The sequence below is a fragment of the Notothenia rossii genome (assembly GCF_949606895.1).
Source record: "Notothenia rossii genome assembly, chromosome: 5".
In the NCBI taxonomy this organism is placed as follows: Eukaryota; Metazoa; Chordata; class Actinopteri; order Perciformes; family Nototheniidae; genus Notothenia; species Notothenia rossii.
Window position 1 is genome coordinate 21,894,132 of NC_136903.1, and position 9,989 is coordinate 21,904,120.

At 40.3% G+C, this 9,989-nt stretch overlaps 1 protein-coding gene across 1 annotated transcript in view; it reads right to left on the bottom strand.

The window, feature by feature from the left end:
• lrrc4ca (leucine rich repeat containing 4C-a) overlaps nucleotides 1-5,024 on the bottom strand; it is a 101,614-nt gene extending 96,590 nt beyond the window's left edge. The window contains exon 1 of the mRNA XM_079681480.1: nucleotides 4,957-5,024. The gene's annotated coding sequence lies outside the window, so the exon portion shown is untranslated. The remainder of the gene's footprint in view (nucleotides 1-4,956) is intronic.
• Nucleotides 5,025-9,989: the final 4,965 nt, after the last annotated feature.

Below are 9,989 nucleotides of genomic sequence, written 5' to 3' on the forward strand. Positions count from 1 at the left end.
ATCCAAAATGCCAAACTTGAGGCCAAAAAACTGTAGCCCACAAACCAATTGTTGTTTTCTATATGGCTACATCCACTTCTTAAACACATCTAATATGCTAACATTATAGCAGTTTCAACAAATCAGAGGAGCAACAGTGTCTGTTTTCCAAGTGGCTTTGGGGCATTCTTTCTTTACGGCCTTCAGCTCAAGCACATCCCATGTTACTGTAGATAAACGGTTGTGATCGGCCCAGCACGTCTCAGGCAGCTGGAAACCTGTCCAAAACGGAGGGGGACCACAGGCATCTGCCAGAGCAAATGAAAGAGATTCCTCTGGTTCCCAGGCAAAACTTTATCTAGATTGCTTGAGAAATGACTGCATATGTACATTTTGTGGTTAATTATCGTTTTGCTTTTATGAAGCCTCCTCCTATATTGCACATAAACTGGACTAGACATTAAAAATAATGTATCATAATATCATAAGCAACCTGATTGTCATTATTTGTTTACTACATCTTGGATTTTGGTCTTTTGTTTTGATGGAATTATTTATATTCTATAAAAGAAAAGAATAAGAATGAAGTGTTCAATCCAGAGTAATAATAGCCCAAGAGACAATCTCATCCCACCCCACTGCAGAGTGTCCTCTTTGTTGTACATGAGTGTTATTTAATGCAAACATTTGGTAATTCTTTATCATGGCTTTGCCATCTAGGCTGCCAGTGTAATAAATAAACGTTTGTCTTATAATTGATATCATATTTATTATATTTCTAACAGTACCTTTCAGGAAATATCGCATTAATGTACGTCCCAATGGAATTTTCTCATGAACAAACAAAGGATGACTCAAGTGTATCCTTGAGTTTAAAAAGATATGTCCAACGGGTTTTCTTTATGTTAACAAAAGCTCCAAAGCACTATTAAAGGTCAAATCACTCCACACAGAACCTTCACATTAATGTGTTCATTAGTTTATCATCAGCCCATTCGTGAATCCTAAAAAAAGATTTTTTCCCTCAGGAGATGTGATCAACTTATGACCCTGCACACACATACTGTAAAGAGTCAGTCTGCAACAACACTGAGCACTACACAAGCCCCACACAAATCCTACTCCAGATGGCCTGTCCTTTCCCTGGCCTTGCCTAGCCTTTTGGCTTGTTTCCATGCAGGGAACCAGCAGTAGCTTCAGTAGAGGTGAAGCAACAATTAGCCAATCTCTGCACATTGCCTCAGCTGCTAAGTGCAACCGACTGAAAGGACGTTAACACAAGGTACAAAAAAAGACTATGTTTAGAAAGTTGCTTCTTAAAAAAAGAACAGCCCTTTTTTGGTTTGTTCTTTCTGCCAGAAGGCAGAGGGAGCTGTGGGAGTATGATTTCTAACTTGACAGCCATGAGAACCACTGAAGCAGCAACAATTCAATTGAGATTGGCCTAAGAAATACCAAACCCAACCTGCAGACATGTGGCACAAAGAATGGCTCCCTTGGCTTACTGTAAAAAACGAAAAAAGAAAAAACATACCGGCACATGAGGAGCAAGGTTATAAGGTTGTAGATCTTTATTTATTTTTTTCTTTTGCCTTTAAAGTGGGTTTATCCATAACCCCTTCTCAGAAAATGACCACTTAGTCTTTTGCAGAGTGACATCTGAAGAGAGAGGTAGGAAAAAAAAACATAAAAGAATAAGAAGGAAGAATACATTATAATGCTTACGTGTTTAATTTGTTGCATTTATGAATGTATAAATTCAATCTTTCACAAAAGGTAATGTATTTTCGCAGTCACCATGTTAAATGTGAAAAGAAAAACGATGGGAATAGACTTGAATTAAAGAAGAGAGCACAATCAGTGCAGGAATGTTTCTGGGGTTGGGATGACTCAAATAACACAGACACTAGAAACATACTATCTGTGAGTGGAATGCTTCTCACATCTGCCCTAAATTCAGGTCTGTTAAAAAAATACGAGATTGAGGAAAAAAACAGACATGTGCTAATATTTATGCTATAATATCTATAAGTGAAATATTAGTTTTTCTAATTTTGTATTAAGATAACCTACAACTAATTGTTTAACCCAGATGATAGAGCCTAAACAAGTATTTATGTATTTCATGAAATCTTTTAAAACCCAGAGAAAATACATACCTCTATCTACATATTTCCCTTTCCTTTTATTTTTAAAATAACATTAAGACAATTGCAGATTGATATAGTAAATCTTAGCAATGTCAGTGGTAACATCTCAGTCAGAACTGCTCTTGAATGCAAATAATGCTGTTCTTACAGCTGCAGTGCAGCCTACACTATAGGATCAGGGCCAGGACCAATTGATCTATCCTGTAATTATTACCTTAAGATGTTCTGTGTGCAGCATCATACCAGTATGCAATCAAATCCAATTAACATTGGTGGCCCCCACCAGAAAACTGCACTGTGGAGGGATTACACAGCTATGTGTGCTAGTCTGATTAATGGCCGCAGTAATTAATGCTGAAGGGGTCTGTCCGAGTGCTTCAGTGAGGAGGAGCATACAGCAGGGAGCCAGCTGCAGCACAAAGAGATATAATACACACACATTAACACACACACAAACCCAACACCTGGACCCTCTCATGTGCGCATATGTTGAACACAATATGTGTATTTTTTCTAAAAGTTTTGTGCTCTTGATACATATGGACGAGTACTGTTTGCAAAAGTCTGTTCCATGTGTGTTGATGTTGCACAAAAAACTACAAAAACATAAAAGTTGCAACAACAAATCAAAAGGCTGGAACAAAGGTTGTGTGACTGTTTCTCATGTTCTTGTTATTTTCATTTTATACTGCACAACCAAATTGTGTCGCAGCCTTTTATCATAACTAAGCATTTGAGTGCTCGATTAGTCAACACACACTCATGCAACGTGCCCACAGTCAGAGAGACAGAGTGGAGGAGGCACACTGACTGAAAGAGGTTTCACAGATGTGTAATGACAGTTGCAGAACTGAGCTAAATTGGGTTAGAAAACCCTTTTCATTTCAAAACAGCAGCATGTTTTTGACTTACTGTTTCATAAGATGCTTATTATATGCATGATAATAACAACAACACAAAAGTGTACATTTCAAATGTCACACACGTTTCCATTCCCGAGATTGCTTTAAAAAATAAATGTATATTTCTGTAGTTTTTTTATATAATTGGGATTAAGTAAACTTGTGAGACAAGTAAACTGTCAAATAAACCAAATGTGACCAGAATTGTGACAGGAATTGGATACCTGTGCATTAGACTGCTAATACAACTAAAGCTATCATACTTATTTAGTACTCTTAAATGTAATTATATTACGAGTTACGTCGCTTTTACTGTCACAACTGTACAATTCAGAAACAGGAAAATCCGAAACAGACACTCCACTGGAGACTTGTCTAGCAGACTTTCTGTAATGTATAATTGAAATACCAATCCAAATAATTCATAAAGCAATCTACTTTCAGCGTCCGCATCCAGAGAAAACAATCTTCAGCATCGTCGGCACAGAATTATCACAGGTGGTTGAAGGCCTTAAACCTAATCTCCAGGATGTGTCATGCAAATGTGAAGGCTCTCCCTTTGCCTCACAGTGTGCATCAATCAGTTTCTTTCAACCTCAAATGTTCTTTATCGTGAGAAGTTATCTCATATTTCAAAGGCTGTGGTTGATATGGCATGACTCCATCCTGATAAGAGCACAAACACATGCTTGCTCCGCAGGCGTGCTGCTTTATATTGGTCGTGGATTGCTTTGCTGAAAGACAGGGTTTAATCTCTCTGTTTTACACCTGCCTTTTCAGATCCTCTTCATGTCTTTCTTCTCGTTCTTAAATTGTAGCACAAAAGACAATCAGAATCCTCGCAAACACTTTGTGAAAATTGTATTAACTTTATTTAAGTATTTTGGGTGCCCTTTCATTTTTGTTTTTCTTATGTGTCTGTTTTATAGTTTTGAATAGATGTTTGTGTGTGCGCGTGTTTGTACATTGTTCACTTTAGAAGTTGTAGAAACTTCTATCACTTCAGTCTATTATCCTCTGTAGGTTAACCACCACAACAGAGCAATTCACAATTCATGAGATGAAAATACTCAATTCTGGGTATTCTCTGAAGGCCATTTGAAGAGGATGTCAAATGATTCATGAATGATGAATACAAAACTGTTCCTAAAATAAAATGTTAATCAATGCTCTAGACGTCTGTTGAATTGATGGAGTGTGTCAGAAAAGCTTTTACAGTATTTTGTGATTTTACAAACCCTTTAAATAAGGACCGAAGGTATTGGCTCATTCTGGAACACAAATGAGAAAATAAATTGCAGTATGAGATTAGGGGTTGGTCAAAGGAAGCGTTTCCCTACATTGTAATTATGAAACACTTGGGAATAAGTCATAAACAGCATGAAATACAGCCATGCAAAGGCTTCGTAGTTGTGTAGCTGCAGGTACACAAGGGGTGCATTTGGAAACAAGATGGGTGCCGAGAAATGTATAAGCATTTTCTCTGGGTTTGTTAGGGGTTGGTTACTATTGGTAACGGCAAAACACATCAATGCATCCCTCTGAAGAGTGTGGAGTAATTGAGACGTTTATACTTTCAACCAGTCACCAAAATACAAAACTGAAGCAGAAGAGGAAACAATTTATATACAAAATACAATCCCATATCACTCCTGCTGCTGCTGTTTTCTAAAGTATATGGGAAATTAGGCTGAAGCAAAAAAAAAAACAATTGTTCATGTCACTCCTAAACACTGCAGTGAATTTATGTTGAATTCTCTGACTGAGAAAGGGATATTCAAGCACAATTATCGATAGCCTTGGTTCTTTGTGTTGGTTATCTCTTCTTAAACTGTTCTGTAAGAAATCCACCGGCTTTATATAACAGTGAAGAGTGATGCAGAGTGATTGCAGCTAAAGAGAAAAATCGGGATTGATCAACTCACTGTTTGAATTTCAAATGTTGAGGTTTTCATTCATAGTCCCGACCAATTTTCAGCGGATCCTTCCCTGTCATGGACCTACAAAAAGAGAAAAATAAAAGGCTCATATAACTGTAAATGCAAAAAGAAAACACATTAAGATACATCAATAAACACACATTGATAAGTCGTTTGTAAAAAAACGTTTAGTTGTATCCAATATTCCTTAAGGTTACAGTAGGCCCCGGCATATGAGATAACAAATGTAGAAAAACGTTATTTAAAAATATATTAAATGTAAAACTATTGAAGAGTTATACTTCAAAATGTAAATAACATGCCAACAACTGATTCAATAATCATATTACAGCTATATGAGATACGCATTATAGATATAGATATATTATGGATATGTGAATAAATCGTCTTCACATAAGACGTGTTTGGTAGCTGTAAGCTATGCAGTAATTACATGTAAGTTATTCCCTGTGGGACTGTGTTAAATCAAAACATACTGTGTGAAGAAAAGCTTTATTATGCATGATCTACCTCCTTTAAAGAGCTGGCATGTCAAAACACAAACATCTTACAAACCAATTGGTTTTGTCCAATCAAAATCAGATGGATATTAGACATACTCTGTGGCCACAGTAAGCCTAGATGCAATCAAGGCAGTGATAGTTTTGTTGTCGGTCTCACAGGAAATGGGTCGTAATAAGGATGTTTGAAGATAATTATGAAGGGGAGACTATAGATGTTCCAGGCTTTTGAGACAAGCAAATAGATTTATTTTTTTCCCCACTCGATTCCCCGGCTCAGGTTTCCATCCCCCATAATTAATACTGCTGTCTAGTCTTTAAAGGGATATGTAATGGAGGTGATCTCCGGGGCCATAGATCTCGGCCCCCGTTACGGATCGTGTAGCTTCGTTGGTGGCGAAGTGTATGTAGTTTGTGCATCTGTGTGTGTTTTGGTTTGTCTGTCTCTGTTTGCTGGTTTTATTCTGAAAAGTGTTCCCATTCCCCAATGTCTGTTACGGCTGATTGTGTGCACCTGGTGCCCTGTGTTGTCTCCTCCCCCCTCACCTGTGTCTTGTTGGTTTGATTCGTCTGTGGGTATTTAGGCTCTGTGTTTCCACGTGAGATCCTTGTGGCTGGTGACTAGGGTTGCAAAATTCTTGGAATTTTCAAAGATGGAAACTTTCCACGGGAGTTAACGGGAATTTATGGGAATAAATTGGGAATTTTCAAAATCGAAGGTTGGCTCTTCATAGGGAACTTCAATATAGTTGGGGAAAGTATATTTGAGCATAATCTTGACTAAAACAAACAGATGCCATTCAAGAACACTTGAATATCCATGCCATAGCACACTGCTTACTGCATGGCTATTGAGACCACACAAAGGTTCGCAACAGGCTCACAAATGTGAGAGTGGAAAAACTGGTTGGAATTCGGGCAAACCTAAGGGTCTTTGAGCCTGACACAGAACCATCCTCAACAAGGCTGGACAGTGACACTGAAGAGGAAGACTCAGAGTTGGATGTTGATGAGGCCCAGGAAGAGCCCATTGACTGAAAGGGTTTAGCAAAAATGCAGAGGATTGCTTGAAGGAAGATTTGGAAGGAGAAGGGTTCTTTTCATTTAACATTTTGAATTAGACTTTGTGGGGATCTTTGAATGAGGGGTGCATTTTTGTTCATTTTTTTTTTTTGTTCACCCAGGTGCCCTGAATCACCGCGATCAAGGCAATCACTGGATCTACTGCAGCACAGACGGAACAGCCACACCCTCTCTACTGATGGACCCACAGGGGCATCACAAACCCCCCTAAAGGCGGGGCCCCAAAGGGATCCACGACAACCCAACATCCTTCTTCTCAACTCCAGCTTTTATGTCCCACTCCTCCTTGGGTTGGCTGGCGTTGAGCCACAGCATGTAGGCGCTCATCGGCCCCTTGGGCGCACCGAACTCCTTTGGCCTCCTCTTCTTCGGCCTCCTATTCTTCGGCCTCCTCTTCTTTGCTTTGCTGGGTTTCCTCTCTTTCTTCTCCTTCACCACTGGAGACACACTTGGAAATTGCAAACCGCTCTCATCTGGCTCTGCAGATGCCAACGGCCTGGAAACCACCACAGGCGGTGGCACACCTGCCCACACAGCACTACCAGCAAGATTTTGCCCAAAATCATCTGTACCCCATCAAGTGGCAACACGGGACGCACACCGATAGACACAACTCCCCGTACCAGCTCACAATCCAGCACTACTGTATGACGTCGCACAGGAATCAAGCCCATCTCCATTCCCCTCATCAGCACAAAATCCCCAGTCTCTGTCTCTGACGAAAAAGGCAACACTGACTCAACAATAAATGAGTATCTAGCTGCTGTGTCACGCAACACCTTAATCGGAACATACTTGTCACTACCAACTACTGATACAACGACTTCCGTTATGAACGGCCCAAAAACAGAACCCACATACAAATCGGCACAAACCAGCTTCTTATCAGGCACCATGCCCGATCCTACACCCTGCGGTCTTTTAACCAAAACGGCAGAACAACACATGGCTGGAGCATGTGATGAAGAACGAGGCTTCCTCTCAGGTTCCAGCAACGGACACTGCTCCTTCCAATGACCCTCTTCTCGGCAATAATGACATTGGTCCACTCTGGCGTCTTGGGATCGCCCCGGACCTGCAAATCTACGGGAGGAGCCTGGTGAAAACTTTGCACCACCGTGGGAATAGCCACCATCCTCTCCACGTTTCAAATCACCCCTAGAACACTTCTCAGTAAAACTGCCTTTATGTGTCAACACAAAATCGTCCGCTAGTTCAGCAGCTCTGAGCGCGGTGGAAGGTTTCTGCTCATTTACCTAAGTGGCCACATGCTGAGGGATAACCTCTTTAAATTGTTCTAATACAATGAGTTCACAAAGACCGTAAAAACTGGCAACCTTTGCTGCCACGCACCACCGCTGAAAATGAGAAGTCAATTCATGGACAAACTCCACGTGTCTGCTTATCCCCCTTGACCAGTGGTGTAGTCTACGTGATACGCTGGTATACACCGTATACCCACTAGAAAAGGCCAGTGATTTCCGTATGCCCTCTTAAAAATGAGCGATGATACGTAACAACATCATTTTGTGACTTCGCTTTCACGCTTTCGCCCCCTTCTGTGTTAATACTTTTGGACGTCTGGGGCTTCCGTTGCCTTTGGCCTGTTGCTAAGCAACAGCAACACACTTTGTTCGGCTCTGACAAACCCCACGTTTCTCTAACGTTATCAGAATTTGATCCTTCCATCATTCAAGTTCGCGGAGCGCTAAACAGGAAGCAAACATGAAACGAAAACAGACGAAAATATTTTAATGTTTTCCGAAGTTTCCCCCTATTACCACTACAGAAGAAGAGCCAGGTCAGGCGGCTGTCCTAAAGGTGACCGAGAACGAGCCCGGCGTTACCGCAAATTTACCCGGTAAGTGGAATTAGCATGGTTATCATTAACGTAACAGTAGCTGGAATGTAAGAACAGGCATCCTTGGTTAGAGTGGAGGGACAGAAAGTTAGGTAAATGTCAGCACACATGCAAAGGAAAGCTGATCTAAACAATAGAAATTCATAAAGTCAATGACTATGCAAATGAGAGTTAATTCATGGTCATGTTAAAAGTGCATTTAAAACATTTGCACCATTATATTACTATATGTTAGTTATCAGTAGTTGTCAAATAATTAGCTATTGAAAAAGTGGAAGATTTTTCTCCTTTTATCTGCTTTTCATGCATTTGTTAGCCATGATATAAATATTGTAAGCAGTTTATTAAATACTTTTGAGTAAATCTTGGCTCTTTTCTGCAGATATTATTGGTAAAAACTTGTATTATGCTAATTAGTCATGGTTTTGTTTATTTCCAGGTTGTGCTCTTTGCAGCGCTACAAAATCAACAGGTGTCCTCACAGAACAACGAGTGTCTATGTCTGAGGAGTGGGTGCACTTTAAGATCCAGTCCTCAGATTCAAGCAGATCAACATCTTTGGCCTCTTTGAGAAACAAGATTAGACGACATGAGACGTCCAGAGCACACAAAATAGCCCAGGAGCTCACGGAGAAGGGTGGACAGGATTTAGTTGGAAATTTGGTGAGAGCTGTGTCAGAGACAGTGTTTGCAGTAGGCCATATTGAGATTTTGATAAAAATTTCGATTAATTGTTCAACCCTAGAAGATAAGTGGGCTTTTTCCATCATTGTTCATTCTTTTATTTTTTTATTGTTAATGTCTCTGGCAGTTAAAAGTCACATAAAAATGCTTATAATACATTGACATGTTGATAACACATAACCAGTCTCAAGACTAGTCTATGCATTACTAAGTGTGATGGTGTTCATGAGGTGTTGCTTCGAGACAGGATGAATACAATTATTACAGTATACCCACTACAAAAAAGTAGACTACACCACTGCCCTTGACCCAACTTCTGAACTTTTGACGATACGCTTCAGGAACCAGTTCGTATGATTTTAACACTGCTGATTTTAATCTAGCATAGTCCAAAGCATTTTCGCCACAAACAGCTGAATAGGCCCCCTGTGCTCGCCCAGTAAGTACACACTGAAGTAACAGCACTTTGTCCGAATCTGACCAGTTTCTTGCCTCTGCTATGCGTTCAAATAGAGTAAAAAAAATGTCAGGGTCACGCCCATTAAACTTTGGTACTAACCGCAAGTAAGAAACAATATCGCCATTACCTGATGCTGACCTATCAGACCCATCCTCCACCGGAGCAAGCTTGCCCTCTCCAATCAGCCGTAATCTAGCATATTCCACCTCAAATGTCATCTTTTCCACCTCCAACCCCAACTCCAACCTCTCCTGATTAAACTTCATGGCCAAAAGCTCCTTTTGCTGCTCGAACGTCAAACCAGCTGTCTGAACCACTACCGGCATGACCCCTGCCGCACCAGACTCACTGTTCTGCAACTCTCCCTGATCAAACAAAGATGACACGATGACAGCTTTAATCTCATCCTTCCGCTTGCTCCCTACAACAG